At 41.7% G+C, this 18,684-nt stretch overlaps 1 long non-coding RNA gene across 2 annotated transcripts; it reads right to left on the minus strand.

Annotated features, from left to right (window-relative positions):
• Nucleotides 1-14,052: 14,052 nt before the first annotated feature.
• On the minus strand, nt 14,053-17,308 carry LOC122462729. Of its 2 annotated transcripts, none has more exons than XR_006285467.1 (3): nt 16,795-17,308; nt 15,179-15,305; nt 14,053-14,505 (listed from the first exon to the last, which is right to left on the minus strand). It is a non-coding gene; the product is annotated as an uncharacterized LOC122462729 (long non-coding RNA). The 2 variants fall into 2 exon arrangements; XR_006285466.1 differs by lacking the exon at nt 14,053-14,505 and adding an exon at nt 14,551-14,882.
• Nucleotides 17,309-18,684: the final 1,376 nt, after the last annotated feature.

Here is an 18,684-nt window from a genome sequence, read left to right on the forward strand (position 1 = left end):
TTATGGCGTGATATATTGTGCGTGGCTGTAGTGATATCTTCTTAGCATGACAGCAAACAGGAGCTAATAACATAAACAAAAACAATAATATTAATATTATTAGCAGATAAATCCTTTCTACTTTCCTGAAACACAGACATTACTCAGTAAAGCTTGGCTTTGATATTATCCATAGTTTTAATTAAAACATTTTTGCTTCTTAAGAGTCAGTTAATGCAGCAGCATCTCCTGGACCCATTGGGAATTTCCAGCAGAAATGTCCACGGAGGCGTATGATAAATACGGTTATTTAGAACCAGTTGGTCAAATCCTTCAGCTCTTTTGAAATCAATGGGAATTGTGCCTGAATAAGGGCACAGCAGCGTAAAAGCTGGCCCATGAGAACTGATAGCATAACTGGGCCCCATGTTTGTTTGCCCACTCTTGAACTGAGATCTGTTTTTAACTGTAAGTAACCAAGAGGAGACTTCTGTATATCATTTACCTCAGTGTGTCCTTCCTCTCATTCCTACAGCGTGTGCCTCTCTCTCTCCTTTCTCACTGGAGTCAGACATAATAAAAAGACATCACCGACAATTACGATTATTTCTCTCCATTCCAACACCTGCTGCTGCCTTCCAGCACCTGGGTAGCATTTTAATATTGGCATATACAGTTGGCAAATAATTATCACCAGTCATCATCGTAACTCATGTTTTATTAGCATGTAAAGTGGTGTAGGGGACTGGGTTGAACATTCCTGTTGAAAGTCATAGAATGTGCCATACTAATAACTTTCAGGTACTATTCTTCCAACTCCAGGGCCTGATTTCTCCTTTGCTATACATGAGCAATTTCCACTGAAGCCACTGAGAGATGTGCTTGAGATTTCAAAGCAGCCTAGTGGATTTAGCCAGATATATTCCATTAAAATTAATTAAAAACAAGTGTCTAAATGCCTTGGACTGCTTTAATCTTAATCTATTTGTAACATGAAGGTAATTAACCGTTGACGCAATCTACCTAAGGCTATGGTGGATTCTCCATCTCTTGAAGACTTTATATCAAGAGTGGATCTCTTTCTAAAAGATTTGCTCTCACTCAGCCAGAAGTTGTAGACTTGATGCAAGAATTAATGCTTGAAATTCTATGGCCTGTGTGAAGCAGAAGCTCAGACTATTTGATCATAGTGATTCCTTCTAGTCTTTAAATCTACGAATATCCTGTATGAGGAAAAACTGGGCTGGAAATTTTCCATTTACATTTCCCTGCTATATATTTGTTTTTGCTCATAATTGTTTTTTTCTGGTGCTTCAAACCTTGTTCCAACAGTCTATTATGAACTGTATGTCACCAGGATTAACTATTTATTTATTATTTATTATTATTTATTTGTTTATGTATTTATTTATTATGATCGCTCACAGGAGTGCCAGTCATGGACCATTGTGCTAGGTTCTCTGCAAATCCAAAACAAAAAAGATGGTCCCTGGCCCCAAAAGTTCAAAATCTAATTAATTGTTCTATCATATATTTAATCTGTCTAATCAAAATAACTGACAATTGTCTAGTGATCTGATTAATAGTTTAGATGAAGATGAGTATGCATAGCTCCTTTTTATAGCTATGAAAGAAGCTGTCTCATTTCTTTCTTTAATTTTCCTTTGAATTTTTTGGTGTTTTTCTGCAGCATATTTTCCTATGTTCTTAACAATGATCAAAGATCTGGAATCACTACAAGCCTGTAGCTTTCTATTTATCCATAGGCCAACTGCCGGGCATGCAGACATATTGCATGCTCTTATACAATATCCTGCCAAAGAAATGTCTTTAACTACAAAAGGCCTCTTATGGGACACGAGAGAGATGAGCTGGTGGGGATAATGAAAGGAAAATATTCACAAGTGTTCATTTATTTCCTTTCCATGGATATTTATACAGTTTTATACTCATAGGAATGTTTGTGTGAAGAGGAAGCATTCTGAATACGTGTATGAATAGGTTTGGGCACAAGTATTTCTACTTGTAGCCGGCAAGGGGGCCTCATGTTGGTAGAAGTTTTAGTCATGCATTGAACGAGCAGTGACCATGGACACAGGATGAATAGTCTGTTACAACTGGTGGATTCTCAAAATAATAGCTACAGTGGATAATTCACGTGCTGCCCATAGGCTGAAATGTGCTGGCATAAGCCATTTGACATATAATTCCAAGAAATGAACAAACTCTGACAACTGAATTTGTGAACAGCACAATGGCTAAATTCATTGAATAAATTGTCTCCCAGCGCTAGAGGTAACTTTGGGTTGGATCCTGTGTGGTGCTGAGAACCATCAACTCCCCCCACCTTGGCTCCTGCAGAACTCTGTTAATGGCAATACAGTCACACCGGTTTGAATGAGATCAGACAAAACCCATGTGTGTTGAATGAGTTTCCATACGTATTGACTTTGTCCAGGTCTTACCTTAAAGAGAAGGTTCAAAGGTTTGGTTACATCTAAAATGCCTGGTTCTGTCCTGCCTTTCATGTACACCAGGCCTAAAGCATCTGTGACCATGGAGACACAGCCCATTCTACTTGGGACAATCGTCGGCTGGCACAGAGGTGTTCCAGTGACTTCTACATCGTCCCCACCTTGTCTCTACAGGGCATACAGGAGGCTTCATTATTTTATGCTTCCACAGAGAGATTGCTGGAGCATAGGGATTATGGGGATTATGGGTGGCATAGGGGTCATTGGTAGCTGGCACTATGTAGAGCAGCCTTGTGACTGATCTACTTTACACTAGGGACTGTACCAGCGGCCAGACATCTCCAGTCTGAGGGATGCCTGAAAGTGGTTTAAAACTACTTTGACCCCACCTATTCTTGAGTGTGCTGAGCTCAACTCAGACACTAGAAGGGATCTGGGTTGTTATTATTATGTACATCCATGCCATGTTTTAATTTGCCTCCCCAAACAACCAGAACCTAATCCAGCATTTCTTTTATTTAAAAACAGCCATGTACTCATTAGCTCCTACAAGAGCAAACTAACAAGAACAAGAACAAACAAGAACAAGAACAAACTAACAAGAGGTGAAAGAAATTCTGGAGAGGGAACACATTTTAGCTTGAAGGGCTTATTATAAAAAAGAGTGTGTGAAAAAGCATGATATCAATAAGGGGAAATGACTAAGTGTAGTCCATTCTAAATCTTAGTGTGCATCTAAAATTATTTCTGTTAGTTACCTGTCCAGATATGAGCAGTAATCATTGTTGGTCTTATAACCGTCTGATGAAAAGAATCAGAGCTACAGAAGGTGAGTGTTTCAAAGATTTGTAGAAAAGACAGATCAGTGCTCAGATCAATCTGACCTTGAAATCCAAGTGTTTTTGTTGCTTCTGAATCTTTGGCCGTTTTCAGAAATGGATTATTTCTGGCGAGAGAGAGAGCCAGAAACACAGAGAGCTTGAGAGAATCTGGCTTGTGCTTCACAGGCGTAAATCATTGTCTCTTGATTCTCCTTTTGGATTTTTGCATAGACCAGAATTAAACTAATTAATTATGGCAATGGCATGACCATTAGGTGCCCAGCCATGCGTTAGTTGAGGGTCGGTGAGGGTTTTCCCTTTAAAGTTAAACACTGCTTGTGTTTGGCTCTGTGTGTGTGGTGGACATGGATGTTAAGCACCAGGGCTATTACAAGTGGGCTAAAAATAAGCACAAAGGTTTGCATCCAGGATGTGAGAACTATTTAGTTTTTCTCTCTTGTCCTTTCTTTGTTTCCTCTGTCGCCTTCCTTCATTCCCTGGTCTTTTTCACAAGAGCTGCTCTCTGTACCTCAGTGCCCAATACCCTGTCCCCCTCTCTGTCTCCTACTTTCAGGTTTTTTGTGTCTCTTTCACTGCTTCAACTTCTGGCTCGCCTCACTTTTCTCCTACCCTGTCCACCATGCCAGCTACCATTTTTGCTGCAGAGAACCCATTCTCACTGCTGCAAATGAAACCAGGATGGCCTATTTATTTCAGTGGGATTTTAGTGTAGCAAAAATACCATATTTTGTATCAATACTAGGACCCTAAGTGCTCTCTGGGTGATGCTTGATCCAAGTCGGCTTAGAAGCAGCCCTTCATTCATACTCCGGGTGGATTATGTGCTGGGAGGCAATTTCCTTAGATAAAATGAGGTGAGTTAAGAACCAGGGCCTGCCCACAACATTTTGGCACCTGAGGCGGGGAGCTCAAATGACACCCCCATGTGCCCTCGCTTGGGCCAAAACTTTGAAACTCTGGGTCCTAGTGCCCTCTCTCCGTCTGGCACCTGAGGTGGCTGCCTCAGTTTGCCTCATGGTAAGGCCAGACCTGTTACGAACAGACTGTAGCCTTCATTTTGATTTTTCTCATGTCTGTGGCTTTGTGTCAGGCCCTTTGGGGTGAAAATTCAGAGTGTTTATAAATGGGTGGACAGTTTTACTCCCCAGATTCAAGCAAGCACATTTTTTGCGCATTCTGGTTTAGTTGCAAAATTTCAGGAGTGGAGGGATCAAATCTTGAGCATTGCTAAACAGCTAGGGTCTGCTGCGGCTCTCATTGACAAAATTTGCATTGACTTTGATAGGAGCAGGATCAGGCATCTTCAGTTCCCACTGGACCTAATCCTGCAAGGTACTGAACGCCCTCACTTTCTATGGGATTGTGGGTGCCCAGTGTCTCTCAGGAGATGCCCCTAATGTGGGGTTTATTCATGCCCCCATACCACTTTATATGAGGGGACATGGGAGTGCAAAAGTTCAAGATTTTCATGAAATCACACCAAAAATAAGCTCTCACTAAAGCAAACACATGGGTCTAGGGTTGTGCAAGGCATTATACTTGCTCAAATCCTGCTAAAGACCCTGGGATTTGCGTGGCTTACACCCTGAAAAACACCCCTTCAAATGACTCCCGCTGAAGTCAATGGCAAAACTCCCAGAGACTTCAGTACTGCAGGTTTGTACCTTAAATAAGCTCATTTGGGAGGCATGTTAGTTTTGGCAATGTCGGGAGGGTGCAGGAGTGGGACTCGGGAGACCTGGGTTTTATCCCTGGCTCTGCCACAGACATGCTGGGTGACCTTGGGCAAGTCACTTCAGCTCTTTGCATCGAGTGGGACCCATCCGCTAAATCAGGTAGACCACCTCAAAGAAAGACAGTTTCAAATCAAGACTGTCAGGTCTGGCCAGCTAGTTTGTAAAAGTTGTGCCAATGGCATATGTTCATGGGTCTGCTCCGCCAACAGCGGCTAACGGGATACGCTTTGGCTACATTTTGGGCTAACGTCCCAAGCTTTAATTTTGGCGATGTGTGGGACACTAGAGTCATATAGAATTGAAGACCAGAAGGGACCACCAGACCATCCGGTCTGACCTCCTGTGTATCACAGGCCACCAACAACACCCAGCACCCAGGAGAGACTGCTCCTGCCCCCAGCATCTTATAATCTATGAAATAGGTTTAATCTTCTCTAAATTTCATCTTTGTTTAGCACTGACTGGGCCTTACACAAAGGCCATGGAAGTCAGTGCAAAGAATCCCCTTCACTTCCCTGCACTGTGGATCAAGCCTATGCTGAGCATACAAAGTTCCTGGTCTGTGCCCAGAACTGGGTCGATGTTAATGGGAGCAGAAAGACAGTGGGATCAGATCCTGAAAATGTGCCCCCTTTTGGAATAAGTCACATGCTCAACTTTGAATTATTTTAGGGTTGCACTGGCAAAAAAACCTAAAACTTGCGAAGCTGCCATTGGAACTCTGAGTGTTTTGGTTTTTTTTTTTTGGCCATTTCACAAAATTTTCAAAATGCCTAAATCCTCCCATTTCACTTGCTCTGCAATGTGCTCCATACAGCTCTCTGCATGGGATACGAAATATTTGCTCCATGCTGCACTGCATCCCAGTGAAGCAAAAATCATTCCTTGCTGACTGGTACCCTGCTGACATCCCATTTCTGTTAATTAGGACCCTGAGTATTTAGCACAAAATATAAATGTGGCAGGATTCCAAGCTGCGGAAAGAAGGGAAGGGGGGTGGGGGAAATGGTTGGACAGCTAAGGGGATATGTAAATGTATTTAAAATAGATGATTCTAGCTGCAGTGAACAGATGATTTTTTTTATTCTGACTGGATGGCTTTAATCAAAAATGATAGTTCATACATCTGCTCTTTGAAGATAAGCCTGCAGTTACACAAATCACTTAAAGAAGGAGGCTGGGGTGTGCTGGTGAGACCTTAAAAAGTGTAACCCATGACTAGGACGATTATAGTCTGGTTACTTCAGCAAGTTGCTAATTCTAAAATATTAGGCTGAGTTATATGTCCTGTGTGAGACATGAAAGTGAAGCCTGTAGATTGTGCTGGAGCAATTAAGATGTTTTACAAATCATTAGAGAACTTTCTTGATTTAATAGGGCCTTACCCCCTCCCCTTCCCAACTTTTCTCCAAATGTTTGACCTAGAAAGGCAGCTTTCCATCATCCTGGCATTTATTTTATAACAGAAGGTGGAGATTATAAATTAAAGCGAGCTGGCTTTAGGGGGATGCAGGGCTCCTCTGGAAGCTACAGACTCAAATTTAGGATGATACCAGAAAGTATTTACCTTTAGAAAGATTAAGTGACATAGGTTGATAGAACTCAGATGCAATCTCAGGAGAAACAGGTTCAGAACATACAGAAGAAATCCATTCTTCCAAGCCAAAAGAGAAAGGAAACACACACTCATCTTGCTTCATTTCCATTTTGATTTGAATTCATTAGAAACAATATTTTAAAAAAAAGAGTGAATAACCTGCTTTATTTCATCAGGCTCATGTGTTCATTGTCCGTGTACAGTTGCACAGGGAGGAGCTAATTAGACAGAGACGTTGGTGGCTTTGAATGTGAAGTACTTGGACTGTACAGTCATCAACGACGTTGTGGATTTGGGGCCTGATCCAAAGCCCATTGAAGTCAGTGGAAAGTCTCCCATTAACTTCACTGGGCTTTGGATCAGGCCCTTGGTGAGAACGTGGTAATGGTGTGGCACGTAGCTGCTGAAGAGATCAAAAGCTGAGGATCAGAAGGAAAAAGATGGGTCCTTCCTCCGCTTATCCTTTGCCAGATGTGGTGTTTCTCTCCTTCCATGCTATTTTACATCCCCTATTCCCTAGCATAGCAAGGGCAGCACGAGAACTTTGTTGGCTAAGCTGCCTTTGACTCTGTACTGCCCTTTCTGGCCCTTGTGCTGGGGTCAGGGTACATTGGCCCCAGAGGATATGTTAACACCATTTCCAGCAGTATTCAATAATCTCCGTTTTCACATGGACTTTTGTCTGCAAGGACAGGGGGATGTGTTTGTGGAACAGCTCTTTCCCAGGACTCTTTATTTCTTGCAGATCTATTGGTGAGGCGAAACAATCTATTTTTCAACTGCCAAGTTTTAAAAAAAACACTGTATGTGGTGAGAGCTTCTGGAGATGTTGGGCATCTTTCCCGCTGAGTCAGAATGGTGGCTGAGCGGATGCCAATGGGTTCAGTTTGCCTGGGGTGATAAGATTCCCTTTGGGTTTTGGATGCACATTAACCTGAAACCTGCCCCCCCCCCACCGACTCTCAAAGGAGGGACACTGTGAAACTTGATAAGCTACTCCTTCTATCAAAACAGGGCCTAAGACGCCTCATTACTTTTTCCTTCTTTTGGATCTCCAGCACGTGGTGGGTTGGGGCAGTTAACCACATCTGGCATCTTTGTGGGACCAGCTAAGTAGGCCTGTTTCTCTTCTACTTGTACCATCTCATCACTGGTATCTTCCAGAGAAAGGTCCACCTGCCTCCCTCATCCCCTGTTCAGCAGCATCTCGGTGGATCACAAACACCTTTCTGCTGCTGACCACCTATGCCTCAGTCTGCGACCTAAGGTGTCCAAAAAGGGCACTGTGCAGCTAGGAATTCCCAGAGGTTCCCTGTTCTCATGAGCCTCCGAGCTGATAGTAACTGAAACTACTGATGGCCAGGGAGGAGAGGGTTCAGCTGAGGCTGGGGAAGGTGGAGAAAGAAAAGGAAAGAGTGGGAAAATGTATTAAAAACCTTCAGAAAATATTGTTAATATCTACTCAGTGGTTTAGGCTGGGTTATTTATTAATTATTATTAATAAATTAATATTCCCTGGACACAGCTCTGAATGTTGTGAGCTTTTCTGACTGTATTTCCCTTTGGTTCAACAATAGGTGTCTACAGCAATTAGCATTAGACTTGGGCTGAGATTTTTCATTTCCTTGCTACAAACTGCAAAGAACATTGAGGAGCTCCATAGAACCACTATAAAATGGCTAAAGCTCTTTAACTATTATATGGTCCTAGAGAGGACATTTTTATAGCTATGGACCATTATAAATTCTCTAGCTGATGAGCCTTACATTGAATTTTTTGTCCAGACTCTAAACTGTAATTGCTTAATAATTAATTCTCCTGCTATGGTGAAATAAGTAACTGGAATGTGTCGATATTGTTTACAACCTGGGATTGTTCTTCCTCATTCAGGCCCGAGTCTGCAAGGCAACGAGCGCCTTCAACTCTATCTCAAGAGGCTCTCAGGACCTTACAGGATGGAGCCCCCTCTTCAAGTCAGTTCAGTTTGCAGAGATTTGGGAGCTGGATCTCTCGGTGTGATGCTGTTTGGTTCCTACTTTCATGGGTCTCATCTCTCATCTCCTGGGAGGCTTGGATCCAGGATTTCAGTTTGTCCTACTGTAACAATGGTTATTGTCACCTCTTTCTGCTTCCAGTTCTCCCCATACACTTTGTCTCTAGGCTTCCAAGTCTTCAACCTCTCAGCTGCTTGGCCTTTGCTCCACCCTCTTGGCTCTAACCCACCTCTCTTCTCTGTAGGTGGTCCTAAGATGTTTCACACTAGTGAGCACCATGATTTAGTTTAGTACATACACTTTTCAGGAAATAATGCCTTCTTTAAACTCCCACTGACCTTTTAAGTCTTGGATAATTAAAACACAGGTGCATTTTAAAAGAATGGCTCCAGATGTCCAGCACATCCAGCTGAACATAGCACAATCCACATAACACACAAACCAGGGGTTATCTGATGAAATTAATAGGCAGCAGGTTTAAAACAAACATAAGGAAGTACTTCTTTTTACAATAAAGTCAACGTGGGGACCTTGTTTCCAGGGGAGGTTGTGAAGGCACAAAGTATAACTGAGTTCAGAAAATAAATAGATCAGTTGATGGAGGATAGGTCCATCAATGGCTATTAGCCAGGATGATCAGGGATGCAACCCCATGCTCTGAGGTGCCCCTAAACCTCTGACTGCTAGAACCTGGGACTGGATGACATGAAATGAATCATGTGATAATTATCCTGTTCTGTTCACTCCCTCAGAAACATCTGGCACTGGCCACTGTTGGAAGACAGGATACTGGGCTAGATGGACCATTGGTCTGACACAATGTGGCCATTCTTATGTTCTACCAGTTAACCCACTTTACTGGTATCTCAGACAACTACGTGGGCTCAGGGAAAATACTGACAGTTTTTAATTCAAACTGATGCCATTCAGAAACATCAGAGAACCATCCTCCATCATCTAACAATTTGGTAGCTGCACAGGACTTTGTATGTGCCAATTATTCCACACACTGCCTGCAAAAATGTCATGTTTGTTGCCTGGAATAAAACTCCAGACCTTCTGCACCACACAAAAACACAAATCCCACCCTCTTGAGCTAAAGCAAGTTCTTACAAATGGGCTACTGGCCTGTTGGCTTTACTGTGATACAATAATAAATAAATAATTGTCCATTAACTGTAGCAGCATTAGGGCCTGTTGAGTCTGTGACTCAGCCACTCAAGAGCAGCACATCTGAGCAGGTCTGACATTCTGTACGCAAGAGGGATTGGTATACTTGTAAACGCAGATACAAATATATTGCACTCACTCCATTAGTCCTATAGTTTGGGCTACATTCCAGACCTAATTTATATGTATGTGTATGGGACGTGTTTCAGCAAATATTACTAAGTCTAAAGGGTTCCCCCATATAGTCTCTATCTCCTATTATATTCTCAGTGCTGTTATTTCTTTGTGAGGGCTGTACTTTCATCAGAACTTCTTTTTTTTGGTCTCACCTCTTATAAGTGATACTATCACTTCTTCGGAAGCAAGTGTCCACCTACTCCTGTGGTGTTCTCCAGATGCTTTCTGACTGTAGTGTAGGAGACTTGGAAGTTTGCTTTCTGTATCCTAAGGCTTTTTAAAGGATTGCAAACCAGTTTGGGTCAAGTAAGAACGTGTCTGAACTTACACCCAAGACAGCACATTCATTCTCTTCCCCAAAAAGTGATTATACAGTGTGACACCCCCCCTCCCCCCACAACCCTCCAGCCCATTGACACTAGTGGGAGACCTATACAATATTTAATGGGTCCAATCCTGTTCTCATGGAAATCAGTGGTGGTTTTGCTATTACTTTCAGGTAGGATTCTGGGTGCAGGATTGGGCTCATCATTGTTATTCATGAGTTGTATCTGCAAGTATTCAGTGTAATCTTGTTATAATGTAATTCAATAAGTTATATGTTTCTACTGCTCATCAGTCATAAAGCTGGTAATTAGTCCTACAACTCTACAGCTATGACAATACCTAATAGTATTATCACAGAGAATGTATTGAGAATGTGTTTTGTATTTTCATTCTTGCAACTGAAAGGGAACAAATCTGCACTGTTTTATTTTTAATTAAATGTATCTATTGAATCCCACTCTAATTTAGGTTTTAGAGGTTCCATCAATATCATGGCAAATAATAAATATGCAGATGCTTGGACTACATCAGTTTTCGTGCTGTGATAAAGAGGTCATTTAGTGGAAAGCTCTTGTGTTTATACGTACTGTATTTCTTCACCAACACTAAATAGATCAGTTGTTTCATTCATTCTTCCGCAGAACAAAGTCGCTGATGGTACAGTGCCCAACTGCAGAGAAACCTCTTTATAAAAATGATGATCATTCCCCTCCCACCCTGACCAACCTGATTTCATGTCTTCAGGAGCCCTATGTCAATTATAGACTAGGAAAGAAAGAAAAAGCTGCTGTCAAGGGATTTTCGAGGAGTGGAATTGCCATGCAGATCTAGTTACGCCATGTAAAATTAATCATTATATTTCTGCTGCTACCTTGTTTTTCTATTTGTGTCACACAGGGATTCTTAAATGACCTAATACTGAATCTGGTGAGGTGCAGGCTGGAGACCACAATGTTTGCTATGCCCTGACAGAGAATGGATTGATCTACAGGTTGCAGTTGTTCCTCATTTGCTTTGGAGTCTGTTCGCCTCCTGAGCCACCTCATTAATCATTCCTGGATTTCACCCTTCCAGAAATGAGGAACTTGTAAGTGGACTATTGTTTCTTTGCAGACTATATTTTTTAAAATAATTTAATGGGTGATAAGCACAAAATCAAAGGGACATTGTGCAATCTTTCAGTGTATTGTATTCATTGTATTGAGTTTCACCAGCTGGTATTTCTTGACTAGTATATTGTCAGGTGATCACTTCATTAACAGGGCCCAAATAACCATTTCTAATATTGTGCCAAGTCCTGCAGCTTTTGCTCATGCAAAATGGCCTCCATGGGAGTTTTGCATGAACAAGGGCAGCAGAATTTAAACTTAATGCTTTGCACAACCTTTTAAAGTTGATTTATTTGAGAACAAAGGGTCTTCTAAGCACAAAGATAGAGGATTAGGAATTCCAGAGTTCTAACATTGGCTTTGACAGAGACATTGTCACTGTCCTTGGGCACTTTTACTCAGTTTACTCATCTGTAAAATGGCACTAATAATAACTCCTATCTCAAAAAGTGTCATCTGGTTTAACTTATCACTGTTTGTAAAGTGCTTTAAAGAAGAATGTGATTATTTACACTCAGTTAGTAATGCAGTTAATATCACTTTAAAAGAAGAATGGAAATTTTTCCATGACAGTTTCCACGGTGTTGAAAAACCATCTTCCACTGAAAAAAATGTTTTAATGGAAGGTTTTTCACCAGCTCTAACAAACATTGATTTATACAGCTTCCCAACTTGTCCATAAGGTAAAGGCACAGAGAAGATGAGACTGAATGTTTCAAATGGGAATACCTAAAGTTTGGGAACCAGATTTAGCACCTTAACTTTAGGCACCCTCGTTTGAAAATTCTGGCCTAAGGTCTAGAAACTCAAAGATATTTAGGTGCCTAACTCCTATTGAAATTAATGGAAGTTAGATGCCTAAATACCTTTGAGGATCTGTGCCCAAGAGACATGCCTGTGCCCAAGTTTACGTAGTTAGCCATTGGCAGAGTCCTTAATAGAAGCCAGGTTTCCTGATTCCCAGACCTTTACCCATTGCAAGTTTCATTTTAGCCTGCTAGGTCCCTTTATCAAACTATTCCCGAAGAGCCGGGTAATGGCATGGAGAAAATTGCTGTGCTTTCTGTTCAGTGATGATCAGGGCTTCTAATATGAGATTCTTAAATATGGTATCTACCTGGATGGTTGCTGATGAGTTAAGTGTTTTCATTTGGGAGCCTTGATCTTAGTATTCGTAAATCGTGAGCCTGGTCTGTTCTATAGGAGTATAGCTTTCTATGTTTATAAGTATCCTTTTGAGGATGAAATTGCTGATGTCACAGTCTAGAATTTGGTAAATTAACTCTCTTTGGGCTAAGGTGGGAACTCAGTGAAGTATTGTTCTGATCCTGATCCTCCTGTGAGTGGGGAGGGACCTTCAACTCTTGTCTAAGTCAATGGGAATTGAGGGTGTTTGGGAGCTCTCAGGACATATGGAGTATCTTGGAGGATCAGACCATAAGAAGAAAGAGGGCATTTTTGGCTCTCTAAGGTATACAAAGGGTTTATGTCCACCCTTTTACCTTTCAGCAAAGAAACAGGTATTTCCTTCAAAGAGACAGATCAGCTAACACCCCAGGTAATTATCATTAGTATGAGTTGGAATATGCCCTTTTATGTTTACACTTTACCACCAGCTGTGATATTGAGCAGACTCTGAACGCAGGTGGAATTAAATAACATGCATAGAAAATGAGGTAGTGAATGGGAGACATGAAAAAAATCTTTTCAATCTTGACCTTTTGACAACACTGGCTACGATTCCACTAACCTAGTGATGCACATTTTGAAATTATTTCGAAACAGCCTGGTATACTGGATGGCTGGGGGATTAGTAATGGAAAAGGGAGCCTCACTGGTTCAAATATAGACCAGGTCAGTAGTGTCAGAACATCATAACCATGTGAAATGCATTTCTTGGTCTCTGTCCCATTCTTAAGAGCTGATCCAATGAAGTCAATGTCAGCCTTTCCACTGACCTCAGTAGACATCGGATCATGCTGTTAGGGCTCAAAATTCACTACACATCATCATGAAAAGGAGTACTTGTGGCACCTTAGAGACTAACCAATTTATTTGAGCATAAGCTTTCGTGAGCTACAGCTCACTTCATCAGATGCATCCGATGAAGTGAGCTGTAGCTCACGAAAGCTTATGCTCAAATAAATTGGTTAGTCTCTAAGGTGCCACAAGTACTCCTTTTCTTTTTGCAAATACAGACTAACACGGCTGTTACTCTGAAACTACACATCGTAAAATTCACTACAACCATTTGCCCCCCTGTGGACAGTCTCAGCAGAGACTAGCTGCTCATGGAATCTGAACTATTCTCTCGTCCTTTGAGTCGGTTCCTCCAGGAAAGGACTGTGGGCCTAATCTGCATATCTTACACATGCAACACTGCCTCTAACTAAGTGGTATAGATGTTCTGTGTGGATAAAACAGGCAGAGAAAACACCGATGCAGTGTGACGAGGATTGCACTGCCACTGTCCATGCCAGACCTCTCCCTTGGATAGACAGACAACATCATTCCCCATTCTCTCCTTTCCGACAGGGTGGCATTCATTTCAAAGAAACATTCCAAAGACACTTCATAATCCATGTGTGCAGTTCAATATCCATTGTGATGGACTTTTTTTTAATGATCTTATTATGAGTTTTGGCAGATATGTCTATGTAATAATCAATTGTTGTCTCTCCTGACCACCCACCGCACACATATACACTTAATATTAGAACTGCCCAGAGAGAAAGTTAATGGCTCTCTATTAGACAGCAAAAAAAAAATGTATTAGTCAACTATCCACTGTATAATATTATCTCTCTGCAGGCATACTCCGCTATTGATTCACCTCAAGAGAAGTATTTCTGCTGCATCTACTGTAAAACAAGTAAATTGCTCTGTAATTGCAAAGGTTGCAAATTAACATGAAGTGGCTGTGGCTGGGTTCTGGTCCTTCAGCAGCACCCTCTTGGGTTTTGATGGTGTTGTAGACTCATTCCGGGTCCAGTCGCTCATGTGGGGGTGCTTGTAGCACTCTGAAGGGGAAGAAATCTCATCTGTCCAGCTGAGTTTCTCCGGATGCTCATCCTTTCTGGGGTTTTGACGGAACTAACATCTTATGATCAAGATAATAAATGAAGGAAAAGGAAATAATCAGCCAATCCCTACTGGGCCACTGACCTCTCTTCCTTCAGAGGGCCCTGCGGTGGGCCACAGTCTGGTTTAAAGTCCACTGGTTCACCAGCAGAAGGAACAGGATACAGCCCTCTTCACCTCAAGGTGACTTGTGCCTCTTTTAGGCAAGGGCTTAGGCTCTGCCCTCTGCTAGCCTCTCCCAGGGAGCTGGGAAGCTCAGCATTCTGCTCACCTCCGAGAACAGCCTGCTACTGAACTGAGCTTTCCCGCTCTTGAATCCCATCTCCATTCTTATCATGACTTGCGGGTGTGATGAGGCGGGGCCACTCCAGCCCACAGCAACTCCTTAACCCATTCCTGATTGGTGCAAGGTTTATACATCATATCACAGGTAGAGATTAGAAACAGAATTCCATCAAACACATACGAGCATTTGGGTTCCTATGCCCAACCACTGTTACACAAGGAAAGGCATAGAGATGACTTCCACTGCAGCTGTATTTTTGACAGTTGGCACGTCAGGTGGCATGGAAGTGCCATTTCATGAGCTTTTTTGCTGCAGTGAATATTTGTGTTTGCAAAGGCTAAGGAACTGGCAATATTGAGAAACCAAATTTTCTGTTGCCTCAGGGGCTTCACTTTTCAGTACTTACAGTTCCTCTCTGACATACACAGCCTCAGTGAGTACCCATCTGCACTGCCCTAGAGATGACCTGGAGGAACTTCTTGTAGAGGGTGTTTTGTTTGCAGAAAGGAGATAGTTCAGTCTCTATCATGTCTCTGAAAGACGAACATGAACAATTTTATAGAACTATTCAAGGTGCCATATGAGGCAATCTTCTGTCTCGTAAGGATTGAGACCACATGATCTATTTGACTAAGGACTCTGTCTAGACTGGAATTCTGTCCAAGAGATGGCTGCTTAGTTTCCTGTGGATACTTAGTAGCTCATCTCTAGTTTGTACAGCGGTTTGGAATATTTTAATTCTATTTTTATCTTGCACACTGGTATTGTTAAAGCACAAGGAGTGCTTCTGTTACTTCTGTTACTGCACATTCCAAGGGAGTGGGGATGGGAGAGCATGGCTTGTCTTCTATATCTCTTGGAAACTGTAGGAATTTAGAAAGAAATGGAACAGTTTCTTCCCTCTCTGAGGGATGGAAGGGTTTCCCTTGAAATGATCTAGTCTCTAACTCTTTCAGTGTATTTTGGAGTAGGTTGCTTTACTGATCTTCCAGTTTCCCCTTGGATTGGTTGTGTCTGTGACCTGTATATTGCTGCTGTAAGAATAATACACAGATACCTCCTCAGATAAGTCAGACTTCATGACTAGGATTGGAATAATTAACCCATCTTCACAGATTTGATCTTTGCACATGCTAGTGTGGGCAGGCTGCTCTTTTTAGATCGCTCAGACTTGAAGTCATACGTTCTTTCTCTCGAGGGAGTTTGCTGAAGTCAATATGGCAGCATGTGTCTTTTTAATAAGTGATTTTTGTCCCCTGGATTTTTCATATCAGCAATTCTATTTTGTCATACTCTGAAGAAACCTTTATTATCCTTCATGTCCCACCAGGGGTCTGAAGACTTTGCAAGTGCCTGAAGCACTGGTAATGTAAGCTTAAAGCTCACAATTAGAACACTGCTAATTCCTTTCTACATCAGTGTCTGTGCTCAAGGTGGCTGGGAGCTATATATCAATTTAGCCTTTAGTATTCTGTGTCTAGCAAAAGCAATAACCTGATCAAACTTCCTCTTCAACTCTATAATTCTGAACTAACTCAGACACAAAATCGTGCACTTTCTTAATTAATATAGCTTTATAAATCTAGGGAGATTTCTTTGGGCTTAATGTAGGGATGAAACAGGGAAGTTAAAATCCAAGGCTCTGCTTCAGCATGCTAGGGAAATTAAAGTTTGTTTACATCCTGAGCCAAACATTGGCATTATCTTTTCATTTTGAACTGTTTTTCATTCTCCACAAAGTTTAAAATATTCAGGCAGATTAGACTGGAGAGGCAGCTAGCTAGGACATTCTAGGTCACCCTGTATTTCTCAAGCAGCCAATGAAAATGTTTCTTTATTGGAAGCACAAAGAGTCTCCAGAAATTCCCACTGATATGCACACAAGTATCAGGCTGGATGGAGATGCTTTGCAGGAATTGTGCAGCATCCTAAACTTGTTTTGGTAGCATTTTAACCAAATATCTAAACACACCATTTTTTGTAAATTGATCATACGGTGTAGATTAAATAAATATGCCTTACCAGTGTCTTGGTGGGAAGGATTGTGTGCTGAGGGTTCAGAGAGTCCAAGAATGAGAATAATTTCTTGGATTTCACTTCCTAATTTCTGAGATCCATGAGCCTGGGTTTAGGCATAGATTCAGTGCTGAATAAGAGCTAGGGTTTGCATTCAGATTTGAGCTTTTCTCATAAAATCTCATTCTCAGATGGATGAAATCTTGCAAAATCAGCCAATCTCTTGAGTCATAGCTGTAAAATTAGCTGCCATTTGAAAGATTTTGGACACATATGAAAATAAATCTTCTCTCAGATTTATAATTTACCCAGAACCAAAACTCTATGGCTGGGTGCAATCCTAGGATTTGAGTTCAAAGCATGTCAGAATTTGAAGGGGTTCACATACATGTTGCTGGTTTGGCCTATCTCACTGCAAGGGTAACACCTGCAAGTTGGTTGACTGGATCATAAAATGGCGTTGTGACAGGGCACTACCTGAAGAACCCTGATCATTAAGGTTGCTGCTGCCCTGGGAAGGTTGCAGGCTTAATTGAAGTTAATTTGCCAGTTTCTGTTGGGGTTTGCTAACACTCCGGTGGCAGTTGCTGGGCTAATGAGGTAATTGGTTCAGTAATTGGGAGGATATATTTGAGAGGAACAAGGATGTAAGGGTGGGGGTTCAGAGAGTGAACTGGGAAGAGGAGAGAATGTTTTGTGGAAATTGCCTTCTGCTGTATAACTGTGGTTCTCCCTATAACAACTTTGTAATGAAAGATTAAAACATACCTGGTGAAAAGCAAACAGCCTATACATGTCTGTGGCTAGGACACCATGAGAACATGCTAGGCAGTGCTATTCACAGGGTAGGTGAAGGGATCAATGTTGATCTTGAAGAGGGCTGGCAACACCATGAGCATTTATGGAAAATGAAGCACTAAGTGATTAAAATCCTCACCCTGTAATGGGCCAGGTGTCCTCAACTCTTGCTGATTCCCAGCATCTTGTAGGAGCAGTTGTAAGTCTTGCCCAAAGTTGCACAGGAAGTCTGTGGCAGAATCAAGAATGGAACTCAGGGCTCCTGACTCCCTGTCCCATGCTTTTAACTACAAAGCCATCATCCCTCATTACAGAAGAGAACAGTGCTGTATCCTCAACAAGAGAACAGCACATGGTAGCTTCCTGTTGTCCTCCAATCTATCACCCCTGCTGAATACCTCCCAGGGGCACTCACAAAAACTTAATGGGCTTTACAAAATGAATTAAGAGGCTTTGTAGCTTTTATTCTGTGCACAAAGGATTCTGAAAACTTCTGTCATCGGTGCAGTAAATCACTCAGAAGTAATAGGATGGAGTGAAGAAAGTAGCATATAAGGTGAAGAATACTGTTGCATTTACTCCCAATGGAAAGGATGAGAAATCATGTTGGCTTTGAAATACCTATCAATCTTAGCTGTACATTCCAGTGAATATGAACAATTCTGGAACCTTTTAAAATTCTATAACCCCCAAAGTGAGTCAAATATGAAAACTGCCCCAAGCTTTCTGAAGCAGTGTTATTTGAATGAACATTAAAAGTGATATTCTTATCTCAAGAACATAATGTGTGCTTCTGGAACAATTTCCGATTGGCGTAAATGGGAACTGGACACTAATTCCAGGACATAGAGCAATTCCTCCTTGAGTTATTAAAGTTGCTCAGTTTTTTTTAAAGAGACCCAGTGGATGGCAATGCTGTCTGTTCTGTGGTGTGACACTAGATGCACTTCTGCTGAAATGCACCACTTTTGTGAGCTTCTTTCAGAGATTAGTTGAATCCTTATCCATGAGGACTCATTATAAAGTGTCTGTCAGCCTTTTCATTAAAAACCCTATTTTCCGGGGCTTATAACTGCTCATAAGTATTAATTCCAGGCT

The sequence above is a fragment of the Chelonia mydas genome, chromosome 13 (genome assembly GCF_015237465.2).
Source record: "Chelonia mydas isolate rCheMyd1 chromosome 13, rCheMyd1.pri.v2, whole genome shotgun sequence".
Lineage (NCBI taxonomy): Eukaryota > Metazoa > Chordata > Testudines > Cheloniidae > Chelonia > Chelonia mydas.